The sequence below is a fragment of the Rutidosis leptorrhynchoides genome, chromosome 2 (genome assembly GCF_046630445.1).
Source record: "Rutidosis leptorrhynchoides isolate AG116_Rl617_1_P2 chromosome 2, CSIRO_AGI_Rlap_v1, whole genome shotgun sequence".
Lineage (NCBI taxonomy): Eukaryota > Viridiplantae > Streptophyta > Magnoliopsida > Asterales > Asteraceae > Rutidosis > Rutidosis leptorrhynchoides.
The window spans coordinates 100,411,650-100,431,738 of NC_092334.1; positions in this window are offsets into that span (position 1 = coordinate 100,411,650).

Below are 20,089 nucleotides of genomic sequence, written 5' to 3' on the forward strand. Positions count from 1 at the left end.
ACTTTTATTTTAGTAATCATGATTAATTTAATAATAATATAGATAACACTGATAATGACAATAGTGATAGTTTTAATGATAGTAAAATAATAATTTTAATAAAAATGATAATAAGGTTAACAATTTTTAGTAATAACAATACTATTTATGCTAATTCTTTTATTAATAATAAAATGATAATATTTATAATAATACTTATGTTACTAATAATAATAATAATAATAGTACTAAAAATGATACTAATACTAAAAATTAATGATAATATTATAGTTATAATACTTATAACAATTATAATACTAATAATTAATAGTAATAACAATTAATAATAACAATAATAATAATAATAATAATAATAATAATAATAATAATAATAATAACAATAATAATAAATGAATATGCTAGTAAACTACCTTATAAATAAGTTCTAAAAATAATAGGCCATTGCAGGTCTCGAACCTGTGACCCCTCGTATACCTGACAACATCCACGACCACTCTTCTGCCTCTGTCTTTCCTGATTTAATTCCACATTCAAATTTACTTAACCTTTTCTATCTGTTACCATTCTTCTTCATCCTATAAATCAATCCCAGGATCGACCCCAGCTTATTAGCTAATTCATATGACACTTTAGAATTTATAACAGGCACAGAATCGACTGTTAAGTGATTTAAGTTAATTAAAATGAAAAAAATTAAAGAAAGGAAGAACTGAACCTGACTTTGTTGAACACGAGTGACCCAACATCCAATCTCGAAATCTAGGGTGTTTCAGACCACGATCACAACACGAAATATGTTTCAATTACCTCTTAAAAACTTTCTGTAACCTCAATTGAATCTAAAACATCGAATTGAGTTCGAATTTGATGATGAACAAGAAGTTTGACTTTTTGAAATAAAGGTTTGACTCGAAAATTCACGTTTGTTATTAGGAATTAGAAAGTGAAACTTTCCAGATAGTTTGAAGTAAAGGTTCCTAACAACATGGCATTTACACATTTTGAAATTGATAACGAAATCGATTGTTTTGAAAAATGAAGTATTGACAGGGACGTAAGCCTGTGTTCTTTGATTTTTTTAATTTAATTCGATTGATATGTAGTAGATAAATGAAATGTATAGGTCGCAATTGATGTTAAAAGGTCGTATGGATTGTCTCACACTGGAATGGATTGAGTTTTATGGCGATTAGAGATCAACAGACAATTAAATCGAGTACAGAAAAATAAAATAAAAAAATAATAAAAAGGAGATAGGGACGTATAACAGAGTTTGAACTCTTGTGCTAAACGTTGAAATCAATTCGTACCGCAAATCAGACAGGGAATATATTGTCAACAGTTTGAGAACGATGGAGAACAGATTTACTTAATTCTTGTGTTATTACATATATATTCGGTTATATTTATATATTAATAATTATATATATCTGTATAGGTATAGATATATATATATATATATATATATATATATATATATATATATATATATATATATATATATATATATATAGATAAATATATAACTCCAATTTATATATATATGTATATATATATATATATAGATAAATATATAACTCCAATTTATATATATATGTATATATATATATATATATATATATATATATATATATATATATATTTATTTATTTATTTATATCTGATTCTTTTTATTTTTGATAATATATCTATATATATATATATATAATTATATAATTGTATTTATATATAAATCCTTATTTATTTACTTAGTTTATATATCCGTTTTATGTATTTATATATATAAAATCCGTATATGCCTGTAAGATATATCTATATATTTCGTTATTTAATTATATCTGTATTTTACATATTAAGGAAGCATGATATTATTTATAATACAACTTTAATATTTAACATTATTATCAATCAATATTAATATTAATAATAATAATAATAATAACAAAACTAATAATAATTATAATAATAATAATAATAATAATAATAATAATAATAATAATAATAATAATAATAATAATAATAATAATAATAATAATAGAGAAAATAATAATATTAATGATGTGAGCTGTATTTTACAAGTCCACTTTGCACGTGAATTTAATATAATATATAATTAATTATATAAATTAATTATATTATATTTATAATTAAAAAATATGTCGACAAGCTAGTGTACAAAAGAGATGTGAGCTGTCCAGGCAAGCCATGCGATCGCATGGCATTTGCACTAGAAGCCCATGCGATCGCATGGGCATCAGATTCAGAAAACATTATAAAAGCTCGCGAGTTTTGAAATGTAACTTATACATTTGAGTGTTTTGGTCATTTACTTCTATAAATCATTGTCTCGTTATTTACTAATGTAATAATATTATCAAACGTTTTATAACCAAATTAATATTACATTTTATCATATTGATAAATATATATTTTCAATATTATATACATTTGGTTTCTCGAACGCATTTTCGTACGCTTAGAAAACTTGCATTTTACGTTTCGTGACTCGTACTTTTGTCAAAATATAGTCTTAAATTACCAATAATTTATCTTATTTGAAATGTAACTTATACATTTGAGTGTTTTGGTCATTTACTTCTATAAATCATTGTCTCGTTATTTACTAATGTAATAATATTATCAAACGTTTTATAACCAAATTAATATTACATTTTATCATATTGATAAATATATATTTTCAATATTAATAAACACGTTTTAAAATACATATCGCAAGTTAATCATATAGCTAATTCCAACAGTTAATATTCCTTATTATTGTATGTGTTCAAATTACGTTATTTAAACAAACATTTTAACATTTATTTCGAATGTCGTTAAAAATGAACGATTTCCCAAATCAACGTGGACCTTACAACAGAGACTCGTAATAATATTATAATCCTTAAGAGACTCAATAAATATCTTTTAATTCAATTATTTGGCATAATCTTTTAACTCCGTAGTTAAATATATCAATCATGTAATCAAACCAATAAGTTTAATGCACAGTAACATATACTCAACACTTAGTTACGTTTTCAAGTTATAGTATGTATCTATTTACATATAATTGTTCGCGAATCGATGAGAACAATCGAAGGGTAATTGAATAGTTCAAAATTTTGGGATTCAATTTCATAGACTTTGCTTATCGTGTCGGAAATATTAATTCACTTATAGATTTTCGTTTAAAATAAGTCGAAATTTTCAGGGTCATCACATTCACATAGCAGTGAAAGTAGGTAATAGCATGCAACAAGTTCATATAGCAGTAAAAGTAAGCAGTAGCATGCAGTAGTAGTAAGCAGTAACATGTAGTAATATAATACAGTAGCATGCAGCAGTTCCGCAGAAATAGGTAAACAAGCAAGTTGTAGATTAGTCCTATTAGTGAATCCTACTCGGCCTGGTCTAGACTCACTAATGCAATCTAATTCCCTACAACCAATGCTCTGATACCAAATGTGACGCCCCGTACAAAACCATCGTGTACGGTTCATCAACAACAGGATCATTACAAGGTCAAACACTATATGATGTTTGAAAACCAGTTTTGCATTCATAAAAAGATAGCGTTTTACAAAAGATAACGTGCTTCGTATGAATAAAAGCGTTAACATAAGTATGTGACCTAAAGGTCATTACAAAGCCATTGTTTGAAAAATAACGTAAGTTACGAATACAAAAGAAAAGTTCCATGATTGAGACATCTCTAAGTAATGCAGCGGAAATCTAACACAGCAGGTCCATAACAGCAAGTCTATAACACTAAGACAGCAATTCTAACAGCGGAAGCAACATCGTCTAAGCACCTGAGAAATACACGCTTAAAAGTCAACACGAATGTTGGTGAGCTATAGTTTGTTTGTAATCAGTAATGTAGACTACGAGATTTCAGTGCTTCAACAAGCAGTTTAAATCAGTAATTCGAATCAGTATGATAAAGTATATGCTTATCTGTGGGCACCCGGTAACTAACTTAACGTAATAGTAATACCCCCTAAAAGTGCACTTGGCGAGTGCGTATGTCCTCGAAGTATCAAACACCCATTAAATGCTAGCGCGACTAGCCCGAGTGGGGATGTCAAACCCTATGGATCCATATCTAATATTCGCGTTCACTGGTTCAAAACCAATGATTAAACATTACCGTGCTAAAGGGAATGTTTATGCCATTATATAACCCACACATATGTAAAGTTTAAGTTCTCGTGTCAAGTAAGCAAAACATAAAAAGCACATGTATTCTCAGTCCCAAAAATAGTATAAGTAAAAAGGGATGCTATAACTCAGAGTGAAAATGCGGTAAAAGTCGATACAAGGTAAGTAAGCAAGTAAGTCGGTCCGAAAGGTCCTCAACCTAAGTCAAAAGTTACTAAGTCAGTAAGTTGTCCCAAAAGGGTTTAAAAGTACATAAGTTAAATCATAAGTGTCATCATCATCAACATCATACGTAAAAAGTAAAGTAAGATTTAAATCAAGAATAGAGATCGAAACAAAGGCTGACTTCGTTCAGTTGCTACGACCTCTATACAAAATGAAATGACATGAGACCAGTAGCCAAGCCTCCGTATATGAGTCCTCTAACCGCTGACCAATTTCCAGAACCTAACTCGTCTTTGTTTGACCGTGGTGAGGGTTTAAGTGTGAGTAGGTCAGAAATTTCAGCACAACGTTACAAGGGTGTAGTGACTTTCGGAAGGCTATAAATCCTAAAACGTATATCGGATTAAGACGAGGCCTAAACGGAAAATCATCTACTTGAACCAAACTAACAGAAAATAAAATTTTCCAGTAGCCTAGGTGAATAATCGGATCCAGAAAACAGTAAACAATGCTCTGGTAGGGTTCTTGGTGCTTGATGCTCATCACGGTTCTCATCCTTGATGCTTATAGCTTTAAGTGTACAACTCGTTGATGTGTTTGCATCACTATGACCAAGGTTCTACCATCAAAACACAACGATCAAGACTAAAAATCAAAACACAACTCATGTGAGAGTTTGAGCAAGGTGATGAACCAAAGTTGCATCACTTTTCTTAGTTTCAACACAATTACAAGTCTTATTAAGCTATAAACTTTGAATTAAACTAAATAAGCAAGACCCTAAGCTAGAGAGCTTAGATCTTAACTAGACATTAAAGATCTTAGACTAAAAAGTCTAGATCCCATGTTCTTGGTGAAACCCTAAGTCAAAACACTTAGACTTTCCACTTTACACAACCATAAGCTATGAAACTTAGATTTTGTAAAGTAAAGTGAGCATAAATAAATAAATTCTTGTTTTAACAAGTTAGATGACCATAAGTTATATATCCTAGATCAATCTTACATGTGTGAAAGTTATAAACTAGTAAGCTTAAACTTTCTTGTTCTTGAACCTTCAAAGTTAGACTTTGGTTACAAGATTTATGAGATCAAAGTTAACAAGTAATCTTTGACCAAGTAACTCAAACAAATCAAATTCCATAACAATAATAATAGATTTAAAGTTAAAAGTAAACAAGTTCAAGTAAGGATCCTTTATGTAAAAAGATATCAAGTCATAAACTTGAATCTTCATGAAATAAACTTCAAAGTTCCAATACTTGAATATAAAGAAGATCATAAAGTAACTTGATCTTAAAAGTTGTAATAAGTTCATGTAGAATCAAAAGCTACAAAGCTTTGATCCTTGTTCTTGCTTCTTTATCATAAAAGAGATCAAAGAATGCAAGATCACATGAGGATTGAAGTTATAAAAACCAAAATCCAAAAATAGATAATGATGATGGTGATTTACGATTTTGGGAAGAAAAAAGGAAGAGAAAAAGATTCAAACCTTCAAGTTTTCTTCAAGAAATGATGAGAGAAAGTAGAGAGAAAATTGAGAGGATAAGTGTGTGTGTTTGAAATGAAGTGAATGAGAATGTAATAAGCCTTACAAAAAAAGTGAGGGTGTGTGTGTGGGGGGTGGCCGATGGCCAAGGGAGCAGGGGGGACCATGGCTTGCTATTGGATGGTGGTACATGGTGGTGGTTGTACATGTTGGGTGGTTTGAGACATAATACTAGTATTAGTACACAAGCATGCATGATAATTGTCTCATTACTTCATAGACTTAATTATTAATTTCATGGGCTAATTAACCCATTAAGTGGTCCACTAAGTTGAGTAGGTTGGGCCATGGAAGTCCATTAAGGTTCTAAGTACATTAAGGTACTAGTAAGCCCAAGTAAACACCTAAGCATAATTAAGGAACCATAAAACTAAGTAATTGTCACTAATAAGCAACAATTATGTTTACGTAGCCATAATATCCCAATTATGGCAAAAATTTATCGTGTACCAAGTTTGTAGCTCGTTTCAAACGTCAAGTAACACTAACGGTCGTAAAAGCATTCGGGGATTAAGTTAAGTGATTACACACTTAATAGCACGTTGTAAGATATTAATGAAAGTAATTAATCATTAATTAAGATCCCAGAGCATAAACTAGCTCAGTACGCACATATACTCAGTTTTGTGAAAGCACAAAGCACAAAAGCAAGTCGAAAAAGCCGGGTCGTTACAAGTTTCTTCAGAAACTTATGTACCTACTGATCTCGAGAGTGCTATGCACACAATGTCACTTCATCCACCTGAGGATATATGGTACATGGATACGGAAGCAACTTCACACGTGACTTCTAGCTCAGGTAATATAAACTCTAATTCTCCTATATGTTTATCTAAACAGGTGTTTGTTGGAAATGGCCAAACTATTCCAATCAAGGGTTTCGGTCACACTCTACTCCATTACCCTTCACGAACTATTTCCTTACACAATATACAACATGTTCCTAATATAATTAAAAATCTTATATCTGTTCGACGTTTATCTATTGACAATAACATTTCTTTGGAATTTGACCCTATTGGTTTTACTGTAAAGGAATTCCCGAAAGGCAACCCCATCCTCAGATGTAATAGCCATGGAGATCTATATCCACTCACCACATCCATGCTCCGCCAAATAAAGGATCATCAATCCATATTTATTACTTTATCATCCAACGTATGGCATCATCGTCTAGGACATCCGGGCACTAATGTTTTACGTTCTCTTAGAAAAAATAAGTTTATTCAATGTAATAAGACTATGTCTTCTTCTATTTGTGAATCTTGCGTGTTTTTATTTCATCTACTTCTAATACTTTATTGCCCTTTGACATAATTCACAGTGATTTATGGACTTCACCTATTTTAAGCACCAGAGGACATCGTTATTATGTGATTTTTCTTGATAATTTCTCAAATTACCTTTGGACCTTTCCAATAGGTAGAAAATCCGATGTCTATTCTATATTTCTAAAATTTAGTGCTTACATTAAAGCCCAATTTGGCAAGTCCATCAAAACATTTCAATGTGACAATGGTACCGAATACAAAAACAAATCCTTTTATCAATTTTGTGCCACTAACGACATGGATTTTCATTTCTCATGTCCACACACTTCTTCTCAAAATGGAAAATCTGAAAGAAAAATACGGGCAATAAACAATATAATACGGACGTTACTATCTCACGCATCCATACCACCTTCTTTTTGGCATCACGCACTACAAATGGCCACTTATATCTTAAATTTTCTCCCATCTCACCTCTTGAAATTTCAATCTCCAACACAAATCCTCTACTCTAGAAATCCCTCATATGATCATCTTCGAATATTCGAATGTCTACGTTATCGCTCTTCCCTCCACCACCATAAATAAACTTCAACCCCGATCCACTCCATGTGTCTTTCTCGGGTATCCACAAAATCATCGTGGATATAAATGTTATGATATAAAAACCAAGAAAATAATCATTTCACGTCATGTTTTGTTTGACGAAAATAAGTTTCCTTTTGCTCAAATCTCTTCATCGCCACCTTCTACCTATACATTTCTTCAAGAACCACTTAATCCAATATTTGTTCATACACCTATGACACAAACCACTACTAATTCTACATCCCCTCTCACCACTCATCAGTCTAATTCTGGGCCTCCATCACCTACAAGCCCAACAATAACGCCATTGTCTTCTGTGTGACGACCCGGGAATTTCTGATCAAATTTAAACTTTATCTTTACATTATTCCGACACGACAACAAAAATTTGTCTCAAAGATTTTAAACTATGTTGATACATTCATTTAACCTCGACCAAGTTCCAATGATTCATGAACCATTAAATGAACATACATGATTATGTATGTATATGTGTATATATTATAACTTGAAAATATTAACAAAGTATTAGACGTATAATACTTTACATAAACGTAATTGTTTCAAAATATATATTCAAATAGTTATCGATGGGATTAGAAGATGTTATCAAATAATTGACTTAACAGATACATTGAATTAGAATTACGAGTATCTGTTAAGAGGTCCACTTAGATTTAGAAAACCTTTCATTTTAACGATATCCGAAATATTTGATAAAAGTGATTTACAAAAGTGTCATTAATGAGAGTTAGTCAAAAGTTAGTAATCATTTCCGTTTAAATTTCAAAAATATACTTTACTTGATTAACTCGTGTCCCTAGATAAAGCAACCCTTTAGTTTTCATATTAAAAACATTATTTGGTAAAATAACTACTATTATTTAAAAACGAGTTAAAACTAACTTTGAAATCTATTTGGTTTTGAAAGGCTGAATATTATATCATTAGTTAAAATATTTCAAATATATTTATTAGGTACAAATTTACAATTTTAAATAAAAATATATATATATTTTTAACTTAGTCATAAAACGTCCCAATTTAGAATAATATAGCTGGGTAAACAACGAGTCACTAATTTATAGAAGCAAATAACCACAACGCTCAAATTTTATAAGGTACATTTTTACAAAGTAATTTATTGATGAATAAATCAAAATATTATTAAAGGTACACGTCGCATAACGTAAAAGGCTAGTTTTCTAAATGTACGAAAGTGCGCTCGAAAAACCGAAAGTGGTACATGAGTCAAGTGACAACGTACGAGTCATTTGAACAAAAATTACATTTTTACCATGCACGTAAATATAATATAATATATAACTAATTGTATAGATTAAATAATAATTTATAATTAATATATTAAATTAATATGATAACAGATGTAATATGAAGGTACGGTGGCTAAAGATTTTCTATTCTTACACGTTTTTTTATAATTAATATGTTATATTATTATATTAAAAAAAAGAGACAATAAATCACGGATTGAAAAAGAAAAAGAAAAAGGGGATGGGATCCCTACTTTACTCACGTTCATGTATTTTTTTATTATTAATTATTATTAATATTATTATTATTATTATTATTATTATTATTATTATTATTATTATAAGTTGTAATTGCTATCATGAATAGAGAACGAAGTAGTTAGGTGGCTCAACTCCTTTAAAAATGGATCGGTGCAGTTTGTGAATTCATAAATCATTCCATTTATCTCTGTGCAACATATATACATAAATATATATTGTATTTAATTTTATTATTATTATTATTCTTTTTATTAAGATTATTATTATTATTAATCATATTAGCAATATTAGTAGTAGTATTATTATTAGTATTATACATAAAATACTACGACAAGGGTACGCGCGAGTTATTTCCAAACAGGTTTTGGGAGCGGGATAGGGCTAAGAAAATTATGGGTTGTAGCTATGGAGGTGATGGGTATGGTTCATGGGTATACTCATGAGGTCAAATTTAGTGTGGGTCATCTCCGTTGCGTCTACGTACCTTTCCTGCAATATTGAATCTCAATATTGATACGTGAGTACTCGTAAATTAATTTTTACATAATAATAGTGTATCCCTGACTAGTGCTCGAGTATTTAGGATTATGCATGCTTGTATTTTTAATATTGCCCTTAGATAGGTTATGTTGAATCTTGAATTAGTTACACCTGTGATTGAGATAAGGTATAAGATATGCATGTCCTTGGAAAGCTAGCGAAAAATTAAGAACTTTTCCTTTAGATATCGAATGGTTTCGATGAATAGATTAGAAGTTATAGTCAATTGAATTTTTGTAAAAATGATTATTATTATCGTCGTTATTATCGTCGTTCTAGTTTTTATCAAATTATTATTATTATTATTATTATTATTATTATTATTATTATTATTATTGTTATTATTATTATTATTATTATTATTATTATTATTATTATTATTATTATTATTATTGTTATCAATAAAAAGTATTATCATTCAAAATTGTTATTTTTTACTATTATTACTATTGTTATTATCGTTAAAGTTATAATTAATATTATTAGTATTTTTATCATTAAAATAGTTATTAGTATTAATATTATTATAATAGTTATTATTATTAGTATTATAATTAAAACTAATATTAGTAACACTTAATTATTATGATTATTATTATTACCATTAAAAGTGAACGCAATATAAAAGACGATTTAAAAACTACTAACAAATCGATTAGGAAATAATGAGTATGAGTATCATGATGAAATTTAAAATATTGTAAGATAATTATCATTTTTTTATTATTTTTATTACTAATATTATTAAAAGTATTAGTAATATTAAAAATATCATTTTTATGAAAATTATTATTTTTAAAAGGAATATCATTGTTAATCAAAAATTTTATTTTTATTATTATCGTTTTATCATAATTTCATTTTTTATAAAAATTAATATTTTTATAACAATAATTATTATTACAAAGTAATACAACTTTTACTTACTATTATTACCAATGTTAATTTATCAAATAAATAAGTAATACAAATAATGTAATTACCTTAATGAAACCTATTAAAATATTTTTATGAACTTTATAAATTTTATTACTTAAGATATATAAAAGTATATTTTTATATAAAATTATATTTATTAATAAAAGAATTATATCATTTACTCTAGTAAAATCTTTTAAAAATATTTAAAAATATAAAACGACGATATTTAAAATATATAATAATCATGTATAAATTTTGGAAATCATTTTGAGTCAAATTGACTTTTGTTGACTTCTGTATATTAGTCTCGAGCATTAAGATTGTGGTACACTATGACTTGACCTAATTTATTAAACAAATATTGACCAACATATAAAAATATATAATTAATATAGGTTCGTGAATCCGAGGCTAACCTTGCACTTGTTCAATGATGTTATATGTATTTTTACTACGAAATACAGTATGGTGAGTTTCATTTGTCTTTTTACCCTTTATATTTTTGGGCTGAGAATACATGCGAAAATTTTATAAATGTTTTACGAAATAGACACAAGTAATCGAAACTACATTATATGGTTGAATGATCGAAGCCGAATATGCCCCTTTTTACTTGGTAATCTAAGAATTAGTAAACCGATCTACTAATTGACGCGAATCCTAAAGATAGATCTATTGGGCCTAACGAACCCCATCCAAAGTACCGGATGCTTTAGTACTTCGAATTCGTTTTTATCATGTCCGAAGGATTTCTCGGAATGATAGGGGATATTCTTATATGCATCTTGTTAAGGTCGGTTACCAGGGGTTCACCATATGAATGATTTTTATCTCTATGCATGGGACGTATATTTATGAGAACTGGAAATGAAATTCTTGTGGTCTATTAAAATGATGAAAATGAATGATTATGATAAACTAATGAACTCACCAACCTTTTGGTTGACACTTTAAAGCATGTTTATTCTCAGTATTGAAAGAAATCTTCCGCTGTGCGTTTGCTCATTTTAAAGATATTACTTGGAGTCTTTCATGGCATATTTCGAAGAACGTTGCATTCGAGTCATTGAGTTCATCAAAGATTATTATTAAGTCAATTTATAGTTGGATAGTGGATATTATGAAATGGTATGCATGCCTGTCAATTTTCGATGTAAAGAAAGTTTGTCTTTTAAAAAACGAATGCAGTGCTTATAAAATGTATCATATAGAGGTCAAATACCTCGCGATGTAATCAACTATTATGAATCGTTTATAATGTATATGAATGGGTCCTTTCATTCTGGGCCTGCTACTCCTCTCGGCCCATCACCCTCTCATGACACTTTATCAACCGATCAGTTTACTCATACTCCTAGCCCTTCCTCATCTTCTACTACCAACTCAAATACTTCACACCATACTACTCCTATAAATGTTCCTGATTCCACTACATCTCCCTCTTCCTCACAAATACGTCTCCCATATCAAATTCAACTTCTCCTACCTCTTCTACTACTCCTACACCAAACGAAATGCCACCACCTCCTACTCGTTCCATTGTCACTCATAGAATGCATGGCATCTTCAAACCAAAACATCAATTTAATCTCTTAAACACCACATCTCTATCTCATATTCCATTGTCACTTCGACCGTGTCTGCATGTCAAAAGTTTTGCTTATCATTTTTGTCGGAAAATTGCCTGCTTATCATTCTTAGTCTAGACACATCTTATTGTATTGATTGCATGAATAGTGTATAGACAAAATTCATATCTTAGCGTATCTGTTAATTCATATCTTAGCGGATCTGTTACTGTAAACTTTGCCCGACATATCCCGTAAATTTCTCCGTAATCTACGAAATATTTTGCTCTATATATATAGATATTCTATGTAATTAGAATATCACCCGGTAGCCGAAAAAAAATTATTTCATATCGAAAAATCCTTTATTCAATCGTACAAAATGGAATTCGTCATCAGTTCAAGTCACTCGGATTCCGAAATAGAATCCCACTCAAGCTCCGAAAGCAGTGTGACCGGAATGGATCAACCAATCAGCCATCATCTATTCTGGAAAAATTGGGGATGGGTTCGTAGCCTTCTTAATCATTGGAGACAAGAAGAAGGTGATCCTTTCCATCCACCACATTGTCCTCTTGGCAAAGAACCTGAAGCACTTACTAGCGAACCTGTCCGAAACACCATTTTCTCTCTCATTTCCAGAGTATTTCGTCACGATTATATACTATATCAAATTCTAGATTTTATTTATCCACTCATCTGAACCGACAATCACCCCGGTGTAATAGAAGAAGTCAACGAGCTTCGCGCTCGGGTAGTGGCTTTGGAGAATATGGTGCAAAGGTTACAAACACCAGCAGCAGCACCAGTAGCATAACCAGTACCGCCATCATCAACGCCAATAGTATCATTACCACCCCCAACCACCACCGCGTTGTTAACCTCAACTTCACAATCTGTCCCACGAGCATCAACGTCATAAGCTCTATAGATAACAAGGAAGACCAACAACAACAAACAATGAAGTATTGATTCATAACTTCATTGGAGAAACATTCCGCGGTGATTATGTAATCTCCAAAGTCTTAGAGATTAACTATTCTAGCCCTAACCATAACTCAGATGAATGGACCAAAATGATAGAAGAAATAGTAGAAACCCTGATAAGAATGGTGCATGATTTACAAGCTAGACTTGTTTTACCAGCAGTATCAATAGTACCGTTAGTGTCACTAGCACAGTCAGTGCCGTCAGCATTGTCAAAATCAGCAGCACCTATAACATCACAAACTCCGCATTTCAAGAATCACCGTGGACATCATTACGAATCAATAACACGTATATTGTATCAACGAGTTATGAAGTATTAACTCATTCCCTCTGAAGAAAATATATGTATATTATATATATATATATATATATATATATATATATATATATATATATAAACTTTGAGATCAAAATAAATCTTTCCGTACTAAGCTATTATGTGTGAATCTTAACTACTCGGTTAATTCATATTACTAAAATGCAATAATGTACGTCCTTCGTCCGCAACTTAACCATCGTTAACTACGATCTCTGTCTCAATTCAATAAATTCCAATTCATAGAAAATCAAGTGTATTATTCAAACATATGTTTGATTTTACACTTTCATCTTCGATATACTCAAAACTCTCTAAGAAATATCATTCGTACCTTGCGAAGCTCCAGGGCCGGATTTAGGCCTGTGCAAGCTGTGCGGCTGCACAGGGCCCATGACTAATGAGGGCCCATAATTTATTACTCTCTATAATGGCTTACGGAACCGATAAATGGTAGAAATCCAAAAGCCCAACTAAAAATTTTGAAGTCCATAACCAATTCAGTATTTAAATTCTTAATAAGTTGTCATAAAGTGTCTGCTCCATTATTTTATACTAATACGATATTTTATCTACACAGCGATGTGGGATGTATTATTATCCAAAGAAACGTTTCATTTAATATCTAGTATGCTCTTAGTTTTTATGTTATATATATATATATATATATATATATATATATATATATATATATATATATATATATATATATATATATATATATATATATATATATATATATATATTAAATCATAGACGTTTTAACGTTTCACTCCGAAAGGCCTACTATTTAGTTAATGAACAGGGCCCATAAAATTGATGGGACGGCCCTGCGAAGCTCACAAGAATTCCACGAACACCAACATCATGCATCAACAAATATACACAGCGATGTGGGATGTATTATTATCCAAAGAAACGTTTCATTTAATATCTAGTATGCTCTTAGTTTTTATGTTATATATATATATATATATATATATATATATATATATATATATATATTAAATCATAGACGTTTTAACGTTTCACTCCGAAAGGCCTACTATTTAGTTAATGAACAGGGCCCATAAAATTGATGGGACGGCCCTGCGAAGCTCACAAGAATTCCACGAACACCAACATCATGCATCAACAAATAACGAAGTATTGATTCATAAATTCAATTTCATTGAAGAAATACTCCGTAAGAGTTATGTAATTTCTAAAGTCTTTAGGGATTATTCAATTCTAGTTTCAATCGTAAATCAAATGAGTTTAATTTAATATTAACTCATTAAATCTATGTTACATCTGAAGAAAATATGCACATATATATTTTCATAAAGACTGTAATAAAATTTTGTTGTACAAAATATTAATTGTGAAAAAAATTTTAACGGGTAGGTAATACCCAAGAGATATATAAATTCACAATTAATATGTTACATTCTTCGAATCTGATTAAGCAAATCATCAACTATACTCCCTGATCTCACAATAATATACATTCTTGTATAGAAATCAAAACAACCATTATCACCCAAATTTGATTATGCATTCTGATTTTGACAAATCAAAATCCAAGTCATGATTTAACAGAAGACATCACTCTTAGATTCCTACATTTTCAAAGCTAAACTTTGACTTCAAAACTGTGCTAGAACATCATATATATATTAACAATTACAATCGGTGTTCAAACTCTTTGAAATTCCTGAAGACGCTTCAAATAATGAACAATCGAGATGATGATCCAATCACATGTTACTTACAGTTATGTACATGAAAAATCCTCAAAAACAAAGTCATAGATTAACACGTATCCATGTCAGACCCTTTGTTATTTATTAGCTAAAATAACTTTTCAATCCCTTTCCAAAGTAGTCAATTTTGTCACAGCTCCAGCAAGTCAACTTCAACTTTTCAGTAGAAACAGCCTTATTATAACCCTGATATATACGTTGTTCTTTCGCCATCGTTACCGGGAAACCATTTATATTCCACCACATTGGCAATAAACTTATCAGCAACCGTAATGATCTAGGATTTTTCTAAAAAAAACCATTATATTTATCAAAAACCCATCATTTACTCATCTGCATTTTATAACGAGAATTTCCATACGAATCATCGGGAAAGCAATCAGTATTTTAAACTTTGTAACGTTTCTACGCCAACAGTTATATATGCACATATAACATACTTCGAATGTGAAGTTTCTGAGAAACACCCCAATCTACGATTTAGTTCTCTGAAGTTTTGGAAAAGCTGAATGAAGCAGCAAAAACTGTAAACAACCTTAACAGTAAAAAGTTTGATGATAAAGAATAGTGTATTGGCAAAACTCAGAAAAAGAGAAGTTTTGGAACTGGAAAACGGATTGAGCAAAGTATGAAGGAGACTGTGGACAAATCACAAAGGCTGAACCTGCCTTCAAAGAATCTAAATGATTCAATATCTGCTGAAGTCATTAACGAATACCTTGCTCCTGACTTTAAACCCCTGCGGACAATATTCTTCATCATCCTCTTATAATAGAAATCCTAAGATATTATCATATCTTTCATTATAAATATCTTCGACATTTCTGAAGATATTTTCACAACTAATCTTATCTGAAGTCATTTACCTCTTTGCGCTATCGGTGTTACATCATATAAGAAACTATTAGTTTCTATATTCTGTAAACTTTTGAGTTTAAACTATGAATGTTTTGAAGTAGTGTTGGGAACTGATGCATGAGTTAGTATAATATAATGACACTTGATCAACGTAATTATATTACAGTAAGTCATGCTGAGTTCTAATGAAACGTGATGATTCACAGACTCTAACGTCATCATGTGCCATGTTACACGACTCTTGTATTCTATTTAAACTTCTAGAATATCAAGAAAATATTTCTTGATGATTCGGTCTTTTCCAGGGTATTCTGGTAATTTAACAAATCAAAATCGTGACATTACCATTCCCTTCTTAGAACATTAACAACGTTCATTCTGAAACTTATATCTGCGAATTCTGGACCATTACGAGAGATGCCTAATCGCAAGAAGAAGAAACGGAGGGACAAAGCTCCGAAATAGAATTTAGAGTATAAATCGCAGCAAATAGGAGGGAGTATTAACTGTGGATGACAATGATTATAGGAAACAGAAATAAGGACATTGAAATATAAGGGGAGATATAAAACCCGATAACAACACATAAATTACAAACCGTGTATATCAATGTTTATCGCAACATAAAGACACGGGAGAACTATAAGTACTATAACCCCAAGGGCAAAGTAGAAATAAGCAAATTCCTCTGGTGGAAGTTGAAAAAGGAGAATAATTGTTGTGATAGTAAGGATAAGGACAAGGATTAGAACTGGATTAAGCATTTTCGTAATCTTTTGGAGGTATGAATTAAGAAAGAAAATATAGGAATGGTGAGAATAATGGAACGAAAGAGTTTAATTTATAATGGAAATATCAGACAGATTAATCGAGGCAGATCACCGTATTTAATTATAGAGATCTTAATTCCTTTACTCGTCGAAGAATCAAATCTTTTAGATTTCGAAGATTTTCTTTAAATACCTTGAATTCCAGAATTCAACCAGGACTACGTCACCAATTAATTCAAATCTGTATTTACTCATTTTCATTTGTTTGTGATAGCTTCATTCGTACATTTCGAAGAATTGAATTATTTATCCTTATTACTCTATAGCGACAAAACTCTATTTATCAACCCATATTCGTCATGAAAACATTTCTATTGTTAGCCATGACCACCTCACTCAAATTTAAGGACGAAATTTCTTTAACGGGTAGGTACTGTGACGACCCGGGAATTTCTGACCAAATTTAAACTTTATCTTTATATTATTCCGACACGACAAGCAAAAATTTGTCTCAAAGATTTTAAACTATGTTCATACATTCATTTAACCTCGACCAAGTTCCAATGATTCACGAACCATTAAATGAACATACATGATTATGTATGTATATGTGTATATATTATAACTTGAAAATATTAACAAAGTATTAAACGTATAATACTTTACATAAACGTAATTGTTTCGAAATATATATTCAAATAGTTATCGATGGGATTAGAAGATGTTATCAAATAATTGACTTAACAGATACATTGAATTAGAATTACGAGTATCTGTTAAGAGGTCCACTTTGATTTAGAATACCTTTCATTTTAACGATATCCGAAATATTTGATAAAAGTGATTTACAAAAGTGTCATTAATGAGAGTTAGTCAAAAGTTAGTAATCATTTTCGTTCAAATTTCAAAAATATACTTTACTTGATTAACTCGTGTCCCTAGATAAAGCAACCCTTTAGTTTTCATATTAAAAACATTATTTGGTAAAATAACTACTATTATTTAAAAACGAGTTAAAACTAACTTTGAAATCTATTTGGTTTTGAAAGGCTGAATATTATATCATTAGTTAAAATATTTCAAATATATTTATTAGGTACAAATTTACAATTTTAAATAAAAATATATATATATTTTTAACTTAGTCATAAAACGTCCCAATTTAGAATAATATAGCTGGGTAAACAACGAGTCACTAATTTATAGAAGCAAATGACCACAACGCTCAAATTTTATAAGGTACATTTTTACAAAGTAATTTATTGATGAATAAATCAAACTATTATTAAAGGTACACGTCGCATAACGTAAAAGACTAGTTTTCTAAACGTACGAAAGTGTGCTCGAAAAACCGAAAGTGGTACATGAGTCAAGTGACAACGTACGAGTCATTTGAACAAAAATTACATTTTTACCATGCACGTAAATATAATATAATATATAATTAATTGTATAGATTAAATAATAATTTATAATTAATATATTAAATTAATATGATGACAGATGTAATATGAAGGTACGGTGGCTAAAGATTTTCTATTCTTACACGTTTTTTTTTATAATTAATATGTTATATTATTATATTAAAAAAAAGAGACAACAAATCACGGATTGAAAAAGAAAAAGAAAAAGAAAAAGGGGATGGGATCCCTACTTTACTCACGTTCATGTATTTTTTTATTATTAATTATTATTAATATTATTATTATTATTATTATTATTATTATTATTATTATTATTATTATTATTATTATTATTATTATTATTATTATTATTATTATTATAAGTTGTAATTGCTATCATGAATAGAGAACGAAGTAGTTAGGTGGCTCAAAATCCTTTAAAAATGGATCGGTGCAGTTTGTGAATTCATAAATCATTCCATCTATCTCTCTGCAACATATATACATAAATATATATTGTAATTAATATTATTATTATTATTATTATTATTATTCTTATTAAGATTATTATTATTATTAATCATATTAGCAATATTAGTAGTAGTATTATTATTTGTATTATACATAAAATACTACGACAAGGGTACGCGCGAGTTATTTCCAAACACGTTTTGGGAGCGGGATAGGGCTAAGGAAATTATAGGTTGTAGCTATGGAGGTGATGGGTATGGTTCATGGGTATACTCATGAGGTTAAATTTAGTGTGGGTCATCTCCGTTGCGTCTACGTACCTTTCCTGCAATATTGAATCTCAATATTGATACGTGAGTACTCGTAAATTAATTTTTACATAATAATAGTGTATCCCTGACTAGTGCTCGAGTATTTAGGATTATGCATGCTTGTATTTTTGATATTGCCCTTAGATAGGTTATGTTGAATCTTGAATTAGTTACACCTGTGATTGAGATAAGGTATAAGATATGCATGTCCTTGGAAAGCTAGCGAAAAATTAAGAACTTTTCCTTTAGATATCGAATGGTTTCGATGAATGGATTAGAAGTTATAGTCAATTAAATTTTTGTAAAAATGATTATTATTATCGTCGTTATTATCGTCGTTCTAGTTTTTATCAAATTATTATTATTATTATTATTATTATTATTATTATTATTATTATTATTATTATTATTATTATTGTTATCAATAAAAAGTATTATCATTCAAAATTGTTATTTTTTACTATTATTACTATTGTTATTATTGTTAAAGTTATAATTAATATTATTAGTATTTTTATCATTAAAATAGTTATTAGTATTAATATTATTAAAATAGTTATTATTATTAGTATTATAATTAAAACTAATATTAGTAACACTTAATTATTATGATTATTATTATTACCATTAAAAGTGAACGCAATATAAAAGACGATTTAAAAACTACTAACAAATCGATTAGGAAATAATGAGTATGAGTATCATGATGAAATTTAAAATATTGTAAGATAATTATCATTTTTTTATTTATTATTTTTATCACTAATATTATTAAAAGTATTATTAATATTAAAAATATCATTTTTATGAAAATTATTATTTTTAAAAGGAATATCATTGTTAATCAAAAATTTTATTTTTATTATTATCGTTTTATCATAATTTCATTTTTTTATAAAAATTAATATTTTTATAACAATA